Here is a 17,774-nt window from a genome sequence, read left to right on the forward strand (position 1 = left end):
GGGGAAAATGGCCTTTACTTTAGACCCACACAGCTCAGTCTCTCACTGTGCATTTGCGATATCCCCTGAGTTTGCCTGTACCTCTTTGAAAGCCTTCCAAAAAAGTTTACATCGCTGGCCCAGAGTGGTCATTGCTAGGTGAATTCCTTTGCAGGGCCCAAGCTTGGCAGTACAGGGCCAGAGGAAATCAGGAGGGTGAAGCTAGTGTATTTCCCCAAGCTGATGCCTTATGGAGGAAAGTGCTCAACCAAGGAAAGATGGTCTCTGTGGGTGATATGAGAGAGGGACTCAGCACAGGGACATTGTCAGCTGTTCTTCCAGCCCTTTCCTCTAAGCCACAAAACTCAGTCTGTTCTTTTATCACTCCAGACTGCTCTGAACCACTGTGCCTCCACCAAAGCCCAGGTGCATGCCCACAACCAAGATTTTGTGTGCTGGCTTTTTAAGAAGTTGGCTGCGTTTCAAGCAAACTTCCATCTCTCTTTTGGCAGACAGAATCCTCACTGATTTTTACAGTCAGATGTTATGTGGACTCCTCTTTCCAGCTCTGGTGCTACATTCTGGAGAACCTAGTGTGAGTTGAGACCCCTTGATCCTTAGGGTGAACCTTTAAAGCTAAGATAACCCTCCAGGTTATCAACCACAGGGTTCAGCATTTTTTGCATCTCAATCCTTTCTACTATTGTCTGCAATCCTTGTTTATAAGACTGTTCAGCTAGTCTCCAGTTGGTTATTCAAGTTGGTTGTTCTATAATTTAGTTGTAACTTTAATTTGGTTCTAGGAGGAGATGAGTGTAACTTCTTCCTAGTCTGTCACCACCTAGGATCCTTTCATAAATTAATTTCTCATTATCTTATTGTATTTATTTTTATAATCAATAAGAAATAATCAGTTATTATTTTTAAGCCAATAAAAATGACCAGTGTTTATTTTTCTATAAAAGTATTAAGGCAAAGTACTACAATGAAATATTTTAAGGTCAGAAACCTGAGTTAAATTCATAGATCTATTTTTTCTTAACTTTGTAATCTTGAGTTATTCACTAAACCTTTCTGATTCACAAGTTTCTCATTAGTGCATCATAAAGATCATTATAATTTTCTTTCTTGAGAGCAGAGGTTGTCAAAGCTTTGCTAACAGCCACCTAATAATAAAAGTTGGCATTTTTGATAGAGATATAGAAGTCTATGGAATAAATTTTTTACCAAAACATATTTTATATTTACCAGTGTTAAAAGAAAACACTAGTCCCCACTTCTTTTTATATTCATGTGGTGAGATCAAGAGAGTAAATTCAATCCTTTTTCCTGCTTCACTCTTTTACTACTTCACATTGATAAAAAGAATATTACATAGTTGGTGAGCAATAACCATTTGTCCTTTTTAATTTTTATTTTTTAAATCTTTTTTATTTTTCAATTATAATTGACATACAATATTTTATTAGTTTCAGGTGTACACTCAGTGATTTGATATTATAAAATGTATTAACTGATCATCCCCCAAAAATCTCATACCCATCTTACACCATAGATATTTATTAGAATATTATTGACTATATTCCATATGCTGTACTTTACATCTCCTCCATGACTACACTATAGCCACTAATGTGTACTTCTAAATCCATTCACCTTTTTCACCCATCACTCCAATCCCCTCCCATCTGTCTACCATAAAGATGTTCTCTGTATCTGTGAGTCTGTTTCTGTTCTGCTTGTTGATTTATTTTGATTTTTAGATTCAATTATTGATAGCTATGTGTTTATTGCCATGCTATTGTTCATATTTTTATCTTTTTTTCTTCTTAAAGAATGCCCTTTAACATTTTATGTAATACAGGTTTGGTGGTGATTAACTAAATCTTTTAGCTTTTTCTTGTCTGTGAAGCTCTCTATTCTAAATGATAACTTTGATGAGTAGAATAAGCATCGTGTTGCTTTTGATTACTTTGAATATTTCTTGCCACTCACTTCTGGCCTGCAATGTTTCTGTTGAGAAATCAGCTGATGATTATGAGTGCTTCCTTGTAGGTAACTGCTTTTCTCTTGTTGCTTTTAAGGTTCTCTCTTTGTCTTTAAACTTTGGTATTTTAATTATGATGTGTCTTGGTGTAGAACTCTGGATTCATCTTGTTTGGTACTCTCTGTACTTTCTGGACTTGCATGTCAATTTTTATTTTTCACCAGGTATGGGAAGTTTTCTGCCATTATATTTCAAATAGGTTTTCAATTTCTTGCTCCCTCTCTTCTCCTTCCAGCACCCACATTATGCAAATGTTGGTACATTTGAAGTTGTCCCAGAGGATCCTTACACTAGTTTCATATTTTTAGATTCTCTTTTCTTTGTGCTGTTCTGATTGAGTGCTTTTTGTTTCTTTATATTCAAAGTCACTTATTTGATTTTCAATGACCCTTATTCTATTGTTGATTTTCTGTACATAATTCCTCATTTCAGTTAGTCTATCCTTCATTTCTGACTGGTCCTTTTTTATGTTGTTGATGTTCTCACTAAGTTCCTTGTAATTCTCACTAAGTTCCTTAAGCATCCTTATAACTATTGTTTCTAACTCTGTATCTGGTAGTTTGCTTGCTTCCATTTAATTAATTTTTTTTTTTCCTGGTGATTTCTTCTGTTCTTTAATTTGTAATATGTTTTTGTCTCCATATTTTGGCTGCTTCCATCTGTTTGTTTCTATGTATTAGTTAGAGTTGCTATGTCTTCTGACTTGGAGAGTGGCCTTGTACAGTAGGTGTCTTGTCGGGCCAAGAGGCTCAGCCTCCCCAGTCACCTGAGCTAGGCAATTCAGGTGCACTATTGTGGGTTATGTTCACTGACCTGTTGCAGTTGAGCCTTGATTTCTGTTGATGTCACTGGGAGGGGTTGACCTGGCTATGAAGACCAGCTATGAATCCAGTGGAAGAACTGCTGTGCAGGAGCTAACCCTATGAAGCAAGACTTGCTTCATTGGGGCTTTGGTGCTTACTTAGTCTGTCCCTTGAGTGTGTCACTTGTTGAAGTTGTAGGGTTGTAATCTGGTATGGGCTGAAGCTGTCCACTAGCTTTAGGATTTCCCAGGAGGTACAAAGTCAGCCACTACCTGTGCCCTGCCTGGGGCCACCAGGCATGACCTACAGAGCGATCTTCAGATGGCTTCAAATTGTGTAGGGCTTGGAGGTGCCCAGGAGAGGCCAAACTGTGAACCGAGGCAGACTGCTGCTAGTGCCAGGCCTGGGGCCACTTATCAAGAGGTATGGGACATGCTGAGGCCAGATGCTTCCTGTTTGAGAGATTTAGGAAAGTCTGAAGCATGAGCAAAGACAGGCCATTTATATGGAAAAGCCACTGGACACAACTTGGGTGGGCTTGAAAATTGGGTGGGGCAGGGTTTCAGGAAATCACCAGGGTGGATGAACAGTGTGAGCCAGGTTGATGGAGATTCAAATATGGTGCCTGCCTATAGGCTCTGTGGTTGGGAGGGCTCAAAAAAATCAATAACCTCTGTCAGCACTTTTGTCTGGGAGAAAGATATGCCCTCAGCTCTTGCACTTATGCCAGACAATTTAGTTCCTCCTCATATGCCCTTAGTACCTTTCAAGCTACTGCCCCAATGCTGGAGCTAAGAAGGAGTGAGTCTGAGTAGGTCAATGCATGTACCCTTTAAGAAGAACTGCTTGGAACTTATCTTACTAGCACTATAATCCTTGGCTGAAGGGTATACTTTGGGGCTGAGACTCCCTGTTCTTCAGGGGGGACCTCCACAACCAAGATAACCCACCCAGTTAAAAATTGACACATGTGACCCAGCCCATTCCACTTTTTCATCCCTCCTATCAGTCTTGATGAGGCTTATTCTTTAATTCCCTAGATGTAGGACTTTCATTCAGCAAAATTTCAAGTGATTCTGAATGATGGTTATTCCTTAGTTTAGTTGTAATTTTGATGTGGCTGTGGCAGAAGGTGAATATTGCATTTACCTATGCTGCTAACTTGATTGGAAACCCATTTGTCCTTTTTAGACTGTGATGAATTAATCTACTAAAAGTTTACAAAATTAACTGAATGAGTCAGTAAAAAAAGAAACTCCAAGGGCCTATTCTTCTACAGGAACAGTTAAAATGAGCAAATTTACTCTCAACATAAACCTTTGTGGGAACTCTGAAAAAAAAGTTTGCAGCAACCAATAAAATGCTGAATCAAAAAAAAACAAAACAACAATGATTTAAATATTGTAAGAGAGCATAGTGTCTTCTTAACATACCCTCACCCCATGCTCCTCTCCAGTTCAACAATAGTCCTGAAGAAAGCATCCTAAATTCCTAGTATGTGCCCTGTTTCTGGAGGGAGCAGAGTAAACTTTGTGCAAAAGGAATTATGTTTTTCTGTTTTGAGCTGTTTGCGGGCTTTTTGAAGAACTGAGGCAAAGTACTTGCCTTTGTTTTTTTCTAACTCTGACTTCTCAGTGTGTAAAAGTGACTAAGCAGAGGGTATCTTCAAATATTTTCAAGAGCAAAAAAATCTGTGACATATCATCTAAAAGAAGAGAATAGTCATCAGAGTTACCATATTCTTCAGAATTTTTATTTTGGTCAAGATTCTTCCTTTCCTACAACATTTTAATACTATCGAAACTGATACAAGGGACCCCCTGAAAAATGTTAATTTAGCAACGTAATGAAGTGAAATAGAAAATTTCAAGTGAAATAAAAAAATTTTAATTTTTATTGTGAAATTTTATTTTATTCTGTGAAAATCAGGCAAAAATTACAGTTGAGATAAATGAGAGACAAACAGAAATCCTAGGAAGAAAACCTAAGGAGAGCTATTTTGGGGAATATGGGCCTTAAAATCCTCTTATATATAACTGGGAATCTAAAAAGTCAAATGCATAGCTAGAAAAAAAATGCATGCTGATAAAAGAACTAATTAGAGCCTGTTATTTTACTACCAGTTGGTCTTTCAGCTCTGTGAAAACAAAAAATGAAGGCTAAAGCATCATTATTAATGGCCTGGTTAAAAATTGAAGGGGTGCCCCAATACAGAACCAATCTGTAATGACTATGCAAACTTTTCTTTTCTTGCCTTGCTTTGCTGAGCCTTTTCCCTGCCTCTCTCTCCCTTCCTCTTCTTTCTCTTTCTTTATTTTTCTTCCTTTCTCTTTCTTTCTTTCTTTCTTTCTTTCTTTCTTTCTTTCTTTCTTTCTTTCTTTCTTTTTTCTTTCTTTCTCTCTCTCTCTCTCTCTCTCTTGTTTCTTTCTTCTTTCACATCTTCCTTGCTTTTTCCATGAATTTAAGGAAATTTTTTGAATCACTAGGTAATTATAAGCTAAATAGACCATGCAGAACACAGAATACAGACTTTAAAAAAAAATTGTTCTGCCACTAATTAAAAAAATTTAAAAACTGCTACAATCTATATAGCAAGCAACAACAATAAAATCCAGAAGTAGAAGATAATTTTATTTCCACAGTTATAATATTATGCAAAATGTCCAGTTTTCAACAAAAAAAAACTTTGAGATAAGCAAAGAAACAAGAATGCATGTCTTATACAAGGGTAAAAGTAAATAAATTAACAGAAACTGAATGTGAAGAAACTCAAACATTAGACTGACTAGACAAAGACTTTAAGTCAACTATCTTAAATATCCTCAAAGAACTAAAGGAAACCATGAACAATAAACTAAAGGAAATCAGAACAATGACATATATACAAATAGACAATATTAGTAAAATGTTTAAATTATAAAAAGAAAGCAAATAGAAATTTTGAACTGTACAATTTAGTGATATAAAAATTATACTAAAGGATTTAAATAAGGGGGAGGAAAAAGATAAACCACAGAACTTATATGCATGTACACATAACCGATGAACATGGACAACAAAGTTGGGTATGGGGTAGGGGGGATGGGTAGGAGGGTGTCAATGGGAAAAAAAAGGAGAAACATATGTAACAAAAATAAATTAATACATAAGTTTTTTAAGAGAATAGGTTTGATCCAGTAGAAGAAAAAAATCAGGGAATGTAAAAATAAGTCAGTTGAAATTATTCATCTGAGGAGCAGAAAGAAAACTGAATGAAGAAAAATAAACACAGCCTAAGAGACCTAGACATCATCAAGTATGCCAATATATGCAAAATTGGCTCCCAGAAGGAGACAACATTATGAAAGGGGAAAAAGAATTTTTGAAAAAATAGCGGTCAAAACTTCTCAAATTTTACAATGAAACTTGAATCTTAAAATTCAAGAAGCAGAATAAATGTTGTGTAGGATGAATAGAAAGTTATTCAAACCAAGATACATTATGATCAAACTGTTGAAGAACGATGGAAAAAAAAAATCTTTAAATCAACAAGGCAGAAGTAACTCATGTCATACAAGGGATCCTCAATAAAAAATAACAGCCAGTTTCTAATTTTAAAAAAACTGTGGACAACAGAAGTGCTAACAGAAAAAATAAAATAAAATAAAATCAAGAATCCTATATCTGGTAAAATTATCTTTTAAAAATAAATGAGAAATTGAGATAATTTCAGATAAACAGAAGCTGAGAATTTTTAGCAGGAAGACCTACCCAATATAGTCATCATGGTTTTAAACCCAATCTATATTCTGCTTTATTTGGTTTGCCATTTGAGGATTTTTATATTTATATTCATAAATTATATTGGTCCATAGTTTTTTGATGATGCTTTTATCTCGCTTTGTTATCTTAGTAATACTGGTCTCATAAAATAAGCTAGAAGATGTTCCCTCTTTTTTGTTTTATCCTCACTTGATATATTTTTCATTGATACTAGGGAGAAAGGAAGGGAGAAGGAGAGAGAGAAACATCGATTGGTTGCCTCCCATACTTGTCCCAACTGGGGATCTAGCCTGCAACCTGGGTATGTGCCCTGACATGGAATCAAGCCTGTGACCTTTTGATGCACGGGCAACTCACTAACCAACAGGGCCACATGAGCCAAGGCCTCCTTCTTTTTTTAATAGATTTAGAAGGTATTAGGTCTTCTTTAAATGTTTTGTAGAATGCACTTGTAAAGTTAGCTGGTCCTGGGCATTTCTTTTCAGTAACTAACTACTGATTCAATCTCTTTTCTTGTATGTTTGTTCTAATTTTCTATTTCTTCTTACAGCAGTTCTGTAACTTGAATCTTACTTTTTTTTCAATTTCATATAGTTTATCTAATTTCTGGTTATTCAATTTTTCGTAGAATTACCTTATAATATTTTGAAAATTTTTTCTGTAAGTTCTGTAGTCGTGTCCCTCTTTCTTTCCTGATTTTAGTGGTTAACTTGTTTTCTCTTTTTGTTTCTTGATCAGTCTTGCTAACATATTGTTAATATTGTTGATCTTTTTCAAAAAGCAATTTTTGGTGTTAATTTCTACATTAATTTTCTATTCTTTTTTGCATAATTTTTCTACAATTTTTATTATGTCTTTCCTTTTGTTTGATTTGGGCTTAGTTTGCTTGTGTTTTTAGTTTCTTAAGTTGTAAAGTTACGTTATTGATTTGATTTGAGATCTTTTTTAATTCAGGTGATTATAGCTATAAATTTATTTCTAAGCACTAATTCTATTGCATCCATAAGTTTTGGTATGTTGTGTTTTCATTTTCATTCATTTCAAAATTTTGGACAATTTTCCTTGTGATATTTTTCTTCAATTTTTGGTTATTTTGAGTGTGTTTTTTTTATTTATTTGTGTGTGTTTTAATTTTTTAATATTTGTGAATTTATCAATTTTTGTTGATTTTTAATTTTATTTCATTATTGTTAAATAACATACTTTATTTAAATTCTTTTAAATGTATTGATACTTGTTTTATGCTTTAACATATGATCTAGCTTCAAAAATGTTCCATGTGTTTTGGAAAAGAATGTATATTCTGCTCTTGTTGGGTGAAGTGATCTTTAGATGTCTGTTTAGGTCTATCTAAAAGTCTTCTATTTGCTTTTGATCTTCTGTCTACTTGTTATAGCCAGTATTGAAAGTGGGATATTAAAGTCCCCAACTATTGTAGTTAACGTAATTCTCCCTTCAATTCTGTTTCTTGTTTTGTGCATTTTAGGATTTCGTTGTTAAATGTTTATTATTGTTCAAGCTTATTGATAGATTGACTCGTTCATCATTCTAAAATATTCTCCTTTGTCTTTATTAACATATTTCTAAAGTCCATATTGTTTACATTAATATAGCGACTCCAGATCTCTTCTGGTTACTATTTGCACGGTATAGTTTTCCACCCTTTTTATTGTAATCTATTTGTATTTTTTAATCTGAAGTGTGTCTTTTTTTTTAATTTAAATTTATTTATTTATTTTTGTTACAGATGTTTCTCCTTTTTCCCCCACTGATTACTCCCTCCCTCTAACTCCTCACCCTCTCCCCAGCTTTGTTGTCCATGTCCGTTGTTCATGCATACATGCATATAAGTTCTGTGGTTTATCTTTCCCCCCACCCCCTCTTCTGGGGATAGTCAGTCTGTACCCCACTTCCACATCTCTAGGACTACCCCATTCCTCAGACTGTTATATTCGTTAATAGATAGCATATAGTTGAATTATGCTTTTTAAACTATTATAAGAAGGTCTGTCTTTTGAGTTGTAGCTTATACACATGTAATGTAATTACTAAAGTAGGATTCACATCTGTCATTTGCTAGTTGTTTCTATTAACCTATATTCTCTTTTATTTCTCTGTTTCTCTCTTATTGCTTTCTTTTGTGATAAATAGATATTTTTCAGGGCAACATTTTAATTCTCTTGATGATTTTTCAATTATAACACTGATAATTCCTGGGCAGTTTTACAACCCTAAACATGCTTGCAACCTTCTAGAGTCCCAGGATTATGTAAGATATTTTCAAAGCCTCCAATGGACGTCTCACTTCTCAGCTTTTCCTTTCAAGGTTTTTGATTTGCCTACTGTTTGACCCAACTCTCATCAGACGGACATGGGGTTCAAAAATTCCTTCTAATTATTTTCCATAAAATGCCTGGGTAAAAGCCTGTTTTCACTGGTAGAAGTCTGAGTCTGGTCAAATAAATATTGGAATAAGAATAGAGCAAATTAAAATGCCATAAAGCTGCCCTGGCCAGTTTTGCTCAGTGGTTAGAGCATCGGCCTATGGTCCAGAGAGACCCGGGTTTGGTTCCTGCTAAGGGCACATACCTTGGTTGAAGTTTGTCCCCGGCCCTGGTTGGGTTGTGTGGGTGGCAACCATTCGATGTGTCCCTTTCACATCGATGTCTCTCTCTCTCTCTCTCCCTCCCACTGTATCTGAACAAAATATCAAAAAATGTCCTCGGGTGAGGATGAAAAAATTTTTTAATTCCATAAGGCTAATGTTCTTGTGGAGAGTAAGCCTTTTTTTATTATTATTAATCTTCACCCGAGGATATTTTTCCATTGATTTTTAGAGAGAGTGCAAGAAAGGGAGAGAGGAAGGGAGAGAGAGAGAAACTGATGTGAGAGAGACACATTGATTAGTTGCCTCCTGCATGACCCCAGTTGGGGCTGGGGATCAAACCTGCAACCCAGGCATGTACCCTTGACCAGGAATCAAACCTGCAACTCTTCGTTCCAAAGCTCAGTGCTTTAACCACTGAGCAAAGTGGCAAGTACAGCCTTTTTTAAAAAATTGTTGACATTATTACAAATGTCCCCCAATTTGCCCTTCTTTGCGCACCTTCACCCAGCCTCCACTCCACTCCCATGGCCTTTACCACACTGTTGTTTCTGTCCATGGGCTATGCATATATGTTATTTTTCTAATCTCTTTGAATTCTTTTATCCAGGCCCGCTTATGCCCTTCCCTCTGATATCCATCAATCTGTTCCATGTATCCATGCCTCTGGTTCTATTTTGTTTGTCACTTCAATTTGCTCATTAGATTCCACATATAAGTGAGATCATATGGTATTTGTCTTTCTCTGACTGACTTATTTTACTTAGTATAATAATCTCCAGGTCTATCCATGCTGTCATAAAGGGTAAGAGTTCTTTCTTTTTTATAGCCATGTAGCATTTCATTGTGTAAATATACCAAGTTGTGGCACAGCCATTTGTCTTGCTTAAATGCTTCCTGGATTACTACATGACTTTGGTTAATTCCCAGAGTTTAGTGAAAGTTGATTCTTGACAACTGTTGTCAGTCTTATTGATTTTATGGAGGAGAGAATTTTGGTAGTCCTCACTCAATTACTTTTGCTGATATTGCTCAAGATTTAGATATTACAAAACTTAAATCCTTGATGAAGACAGATGCAGCCTCTATAAAGTCCTTTCATTTTGCATTTATTGTGATTTCCAGCCCTGTAGGTCCTTGTGAGTACTCCCAGTCTTGCCAAATAGCAATGCTAGATTTAATAGCCTGCCTTTGTTACTATTTATTTTATACTTTGTTAACTGCAAGTCAAACAACTAGATGTAGCTAAAGAAAGAATTATAGGTGATCAAAATAAAGTAACAAGTAGCTTAGCACCTCTTGACCCTACAAAGTGTGTGCATCTATATATTAAATGTTTTCTAAAGTACTTGGTGCAAATAATCATCCACTATAAAAGTTACTAAGAAAGGTGAGAATTTACATGAACATTGTTGGGAACAGAGAAAAATAGATCTTTTGACAAAATAACTTTGCTACTTCTCCCTTTAATTGAATATATATATATTTTTATCCTCACCCGAGGACATTTTTGCAATTATCTTCAGATAGAGTGGGAGGGAGAGAGGGAGGAGGAGGGAGAAATATTGACGTGAGAGAGACACATCGAGTGGTTGCCATCCACACAACTCCAACCGGGGCCAGGGACAAACTGCAACCGAGGTACATGCCCCTGCTGGGAACCAAACCCAGGGCTCTCTGGTCTGTGGGCCGACGCTCTAACCGCTGAGCCAAACATGCCAGGGCACTATGTCTCCCTTTAAATATTTGGAATGATTAAAAGCATTCAGGCTTCCTTTCTCTGAGCTTCTTCAGAGTAGTGTAATTTTTAACATACTGTTAGCAGATCAAAGACTAAAAATCTTAGCAAGTCAATGAACAATGTAATACCCTTGGCCCTTGATTTTTTTTCTTTCTCCCTCCCTCTTTTTTCCTTCCCTATCTTTCTTCTTTTCTTCCTTTCTTCTTTCTCTTCTACCAAGTTTTTGAATAATAGCTGAGAATCTATAATGCTATCAAGTAAAATAAACACCTCCACTCCACAGATTGAAGCAATCTTAAAATGCCCAAAATAGTTTATAACCACCAAATGGTGCTTGAACTGAATCTCCAAGCTTATTTCCTACTGAGAAAGAGCAGTGAGAACAGTGTATAAATAGGAATATATTTTGATAATTGCTTATTAAATATTTCTACCTATAGATACAGGGAATTTTACAGGATTAATGGTGGTAACAGTGAATAATTGACAATTTCATCACAGGTGACCCCAAATAAAAAATAATCTAGATAATAATTTGCTTCTATTTAATAATATGCCACCCTTTATTCATGCCATTTGAAAGCCATGAGTAATTGATAATATTACACTATTCAGAGAGAGGACCTACACCCCATTAAAACTTATTCTTCAACACATATAATAAAAAATTTAACTTGATCAAAAAATTATTTTTCTTCTCATTTTAAGTATAAACAGAACCTAGGTTAAAGTATTTTCTAATTGGCTTTTTCTGTGTTTGGAGATATTTGATGCTATTTGGTTTATACCCAATTTAATTAATGAATTGTTATTTTTAATACACTCATTTAGAGGATGAAACCAGAAAGAGACTGCAGGCAAATTAAAATAATAGAGTTGATCGATTTTAATTGACAACATGGACACCCTATAAATAAATTATCTGGAATTGACTGTACTTGAAATGTCCTTATAAAAAACTGCTTCTTTAAATAGCTCTTGATTTTCTCTTTAAACAAGAAAGAATATAAGAAAGGGCTTGAGGAAATTGGAAGAGAAATGTGTGTTGACATATGGGAAAGCCTTCCAGTGCTCTGCTGCCAGGTAAAATGAGTCCACTGGAATTGTGATCCATTTCTTCCACAGCTGTGAGGCGGCTGGAGGCACACTTCACTACTTGTTAGTGTAGACACAGTCCATTTGGAAACTGCCAAAGAAAATAACAATTTGACATTTAATAATTCATTTGTTGCTAAAGCCAATACTTTGGAATGGTATGTGAGACATCCCACATTTAATATCAAGAGCTTGAGGACAAGAAAAATGGCGGCGGAGTGAACGGAGCTACACAGACCGTCTCCCAGAACCAAACTGGAATTACAACTATAACACAGACAAATCGACGGGAAAAACCAACAGAAAAGCAGCTTGCGAGCAACATACAATGAGGGACACTGACTCCATCCCTGTAGGCTCTCGAAGGTGCGAGACAGGGCTGGGAGCCCACGGTCGGCAGCTCGGCAGCGGCCTTAGCTGTAAGCGGCGCCCTCGGGTTACACTCCCAGGCGGCTCCACAGCACACTGGGACAGAGGCTGAAACAGCCACAGCCACTCACCTTGGGCTCCAGCAGAGGGAGGGCGGACTGGACTGGAACTGTGTCGGGACACTCGGGGTTTGGAGGGCGCTCAGAGCTTTGGCTGAGTGCAGCCACTCAGGACAGAGGCCACATTGCTCCTTCCCAGGGCTCTGAGGAGAGGCAGCAGCCCCTCCCTCGGAGATCCAACCCCACCCTGTGGGCCGTTGAAGTGCAAATTGAGGCTCAAGAACATGCAAAGACATTTCAACACATGGAGGCTAAATAGCATGTTATTAAACAATGAATGGGTCACCGAGGAGATCAAGGAAGAATTCAAAAACTTCCTGGAAACCAATGAAAATGAACACACAACAACACAAAATCTATGGGATGCAGCGAAAGTAGTTCTGAGAGGGAAGTTCATAGCACTACAGGCCTACCTCAAAAAACAAGAAAAATTTCTAATTGACTGTCTAACCTCACAACTTAAAGAATTAGAAAGCAAACAAAAAGAAAACCCCAGAGCAAGTAGAAGGAAGGAAATAGTAAAGATCAGAGCAGAAATAAATGACATAGAGACCAAAACAACAATTCAAAGGATCAATGAAACAAAGAGCTGGTTTTTCGAAAAGATAAACAAGATTGATAGACCCTTAGCTAGACTCACCAAGAAACAAAGAGAAAGAACCCAAATACACAAAATCAAAAATGAAAGAGGAGAAGTAACAACAAACACCACGGAAATACAAAAGATCGTTAACAACTACTATGAACAACTATATGGCAAAAAATTCGACAATCTAAGCGAAATGGACAAATTTCTAGAAACACACAGTCTCCTAAAACTATTCCTGGAAGAGATAGAAAACTTGAACAGACCAATAAGAACTAAGGAAATTGAAGAGGTAATCAAGACTCTCCCAGCAAACAAAAGCCCAGGCCCAGATGGTTTCACGGGGGAGTTTTACCGAACATTCAAAAAAGAACTAACACCCATTCTCCTCAAACTATTTCAAAAATTCAAGAAGAAGGAAGACTTCCAAACACGTTCTATGAGGCCAGCATAATTCTAATTCCAAAACCAGAAAAAGACACTACGAAGAAAGAAAACTACAGGCCAATATCCCTGATGAACATAGACGCCAAAATCCTGAACAAAATACTAGCAAATCGGATCCAGAAATACATCAAAAAATTATTCACCATGACCAAGTGGGATTCATTCCAGGGATGCAAGGCTGGTACAATATTCGCAAATCAATAAACGTGATACACCACATAAACAAAATGAAGAATAAAAACCACATGATCATATCAATAGATGCTGAAAAAGCATTCGACAAAATCCAGCATCCATTTCTGATAAAAATGCTCAGCAATGTGGGAATAGAGGGATCATATCTCAACATAATAAAGGCCATATATGAAAGACCTACAGCCAACATCATACTCAATGGACAGAAACTAAAAACATTTCCATTAAGAACAGGAACAAGACAGGGATGTCCACTTTCGCCACTCTTATTTAACATTGTACTGGAAGTCTTAGCCACAGCTATCAGACATGAAGAAAAAATAAAAGGGATCCAAATTGGAAAGGAGGAAGTGAAACTGTCATTATTTTCAGATGACATGATATTGTACATAGAAAACCCTAAAGACTCCATCAAAAATCTATTAGACTTAATAAATGAATTTGGCAAAGTAGCAGGATACAAAATTAACGTCAAGAAATCGACGGCATTCTTGTACATCAATGATGAACTCACAGAAAGAGAAACTGAAAAAACAATCCCATTTACCATCGCTCCAAAAAAATTACAATACCTAGGAATAAACTTAACCAAAGAAGTAAAGGACCTATTTGCAGAAAACTACAGGTCATTGAAAAAAGAAATAGAGGAAGATATAAAAAAGTGGAAGCACATACCCTGTTCATGGATTGGAAGAATTAACATCATTAAAATGTCCATACTACCCAAAGCAATCTATAGATTCAATGCAATCCCCATCAAAATAACAATGACATATTTCATAGAACTAGAACAAATACTTCAAAAGTTCATATGGAACCAAAAAAGACCCCGAATAGCCACAGCAATCTTGAAAAAGAAGAACAAAGTAGGTGGGATCACAATACCAGATATCAGGTTATACTACAAAGCGACTGTAACCAAAACAGCCTGGTACTGGCACAAGAACAGCCATATAGACCAGTGGAACAGAACTGAAAACCCAGAAATGGACCCAAGGCAATACGCTCAATTAATATTTGACAAAGGGGGCAAGAGCATACAGTGGCGTAAAAACAGCCTCTTTAATAAATGGTGTTGGGAAAATTGGACAGCTACATGCAAAAAAATGAAACTAGACCATCAACTTACACCATACACAAAAATAAACTCTAAATGGATAAAAGACTTAAATGTGACCCGTGAATCCATAAAAATTCTAGAAGAAAATGTAGGCAACAAAATTTCAGACATCATACGGAGCAGAATTTTCACTGATACATCACCTAAGGCAACAGAAATAAAGGAGAAAATGAACACATCAAACTAAAAAGCTTCTGCACAGCAAAAGACACAATCATCAAAATGGAAATGCAACCCACTGTATGGGAGAACATCATTGCCAATGATGTATCAGATTAGGAGTTAATTTCCAATATATATAGAGTGCTCATACAACTCCACAAAAGGAAGACAAAGAACCCAAATAAAAAATGGGCAGAGGAGCTGAATAGACACCTCTCCAAACAGGACATACAAATGGCCAAGACACATATGAAGAAATGCTCAACATCACTAATCATCAAAGAGATGCAAATTAACACAACCATGAGGTATCACCTCACACCTGTCAGAATGGCCGCCATCAACAAATCATCAAACAACAAGTGTTGGCGAGGGTGTGGAGAAAAGGGGACTCTAATACACTGCTGGTGGGAATGCAGACTGGTACAGCCACTATGGAAAACAATATGGTGCTACCTCAAAAAATTAAAAATTGAACTTCCATTTGACCCAGTGATCCCACTGCTGGGAATATACCCTAAGAAGCCTGAAACATCAATCAGGAAGAATATATGTACCCCCATGTTCATAGCAGCACTATTTACAATAGCTAAGATCTGGAAACAGCCCAAGTGTCCACCAGTGGACGAATGGATAAAAAAGCTGTGGTACATATACACAATGGAGTACTATGCAGAAGTAAGAAAGAAAGATCTTTTATCCTTTGAGACGACATGGAGGGACCTGGAAAGTATTATCCTAAGTGAAAGAAGCCAAGCAGAAAAAGACAAATACCACATGATCTCACTTATATATGGAATATAATGAACATAACAGTCTGAGGAATACAGTAGACCCAGACACATGGAAGTAGGGCACAGACTGACATCCCTCAGAAGAGGGGATGGGGGGTGGGGGGGTGGGAAGAGATAAACCACAGAACTTATATGCATGTATGCATGACCAATGGACATGGACAACTAAGCCAGGGACAGGGTGGAGGGGGAGGTGCCAATTGGGTACAAAGGTAAAATATCTGTAACAAAAAAATAAATAAAAATTCATAAAACAAAAAAATAAATAAATAAATAAATAAATAAATAAAAAAGAGCTTGAGCTATTGCTGGCAAGGTCATAACAACTTACTCATTATTGAAGCTTGGAGTTTAATAGTACAATAAAAGGATGGCTCTTTTTTTTTTTTTAATCCTCACCAGAGGACATTTTTCTACTTTTTTTGTTCAGATAGAGTGGGAGGGAGAGAGAGAGAGAGAAACATTGATGTGGAAGGGACACATCCAGTGGCTGCCACCCATACCACCAACCAGGGCCAGGGACAAACTGCAACCTAGGTACGTGCCCTTAGCGGGAACCATTCCCAGGTCTCTCTGGACAGCAGGCTGATGCTCTAACCACTGACCCAAACTGGCCAGGGCAATACTGGTTTACTTTTTTTTGTATGTACCCCTAGTGGGAACCGAACCCAGGACTCTCCAGTCCACAGGCCGATGCTCCAACCCTTGAGCCAAACAAGCCAGGGCAAGGATGGCTCTTTATGTACACATGACAACCCGTGGAACATTTGTTCTTTTAGTTCTGCAAACAAAAATCATTTCCTTTTAAAAATTAGCAATATGTTTGTGAAAACACAGGATTTATTAAATACTTCTTTTCTAGTAAAGCATACTTGTAGAAATGATTAAACTTATTTATGTGATGAAGTTGGGGAATAAGAAAGGGAAAATAAAATATTCCAAAAACTTCATATGTATTATATTATTTAATCCTCAAAACAAACTTGTGATATTGGTATCACCCCAATTTCACAGTTCAAAAAAGAAGGTTATAAAAACACTGATTTTTTGTAAAAGACGACACAACTAATTAATGGATTAACTAGATTTAAAAATAGGTTTGTCCAATTACCTAGCCTATATAACTATTATTATATTAAGCTATTCCTCAAACATTGTAGGCTGATATTATCCAATATTAATGCTCATTAGGAAAATTTAGATGGTTAAAAATGAATAATTTTTTTAAAGGAAAGAGAATATTATCACCTTAACCAACCCCGGAAAAAATGCTAAAAGCCTACCCTTATTCATATATACTTTTATTTTAATCCCTCTTACCAGTTTAAAAACAAAAACAAAAAACCTTGGAAAGCACACCATGTGGTCCAGAATTCTCCAAATTTTGGTCTCTAAGACACTCGGTCTGAGGGTTTTTTTAAGGATTGTTATCTGACAAAAGAGTTAACTTAGTTTGGCAAGATGTTGATATAAACAAAGTTAAGCAGATATCTTCACTGTTGATCTTTTCCAAGATTTTAACATCTTGATATGGATGTCAACATTCTAAAAGGCACTATGGAAACATAGGTCTTCAAATGTATCTTTTCATATGAACTTACTTTACCAAATTTGGTCAACAGAACACCAGCTTGAAAAATCATTTTCTGTGTTGTTTCAGTGACTGACAGGACACCCAAGGTGAAGGAAGAAAAGCAGGTTTGCTAAGAGAAAGGGTCAAGCACTTGAGTACCTTGGAGCCAAGGAGATGTCGCCAAAAATGGAAGAATTCAGGGAGTTTAGAGTCTCTAACAAACTCTACTTTATAAATTTATTCACGGTTGACTTCAACTGAAGAAATACAAAGGAAACAAGACTTTGTGTTACGATCACTCAACATACTGTTTTATTTGTATAGAATAATATGTGATGGTTAATAACAGATTTGAGTAATGAATTTGTTTCCATGGT

The sequence above is a fragment of the Molossus molossus genome, unplaced genomic scaffold, assembly GCF_014108415.1.
Source record: "Molossus molossus isolate mMolMol1 unplaced genomic scaffold, mMolMol1.p scaffold_m16_p_2, whole genome shotgun sequence".
Lineage (NCBI taxonomy): Eukaryota > Metazoa > Chordata > Mammalia > Chiroptera > Molossidae > Molossus > Molossus molossus.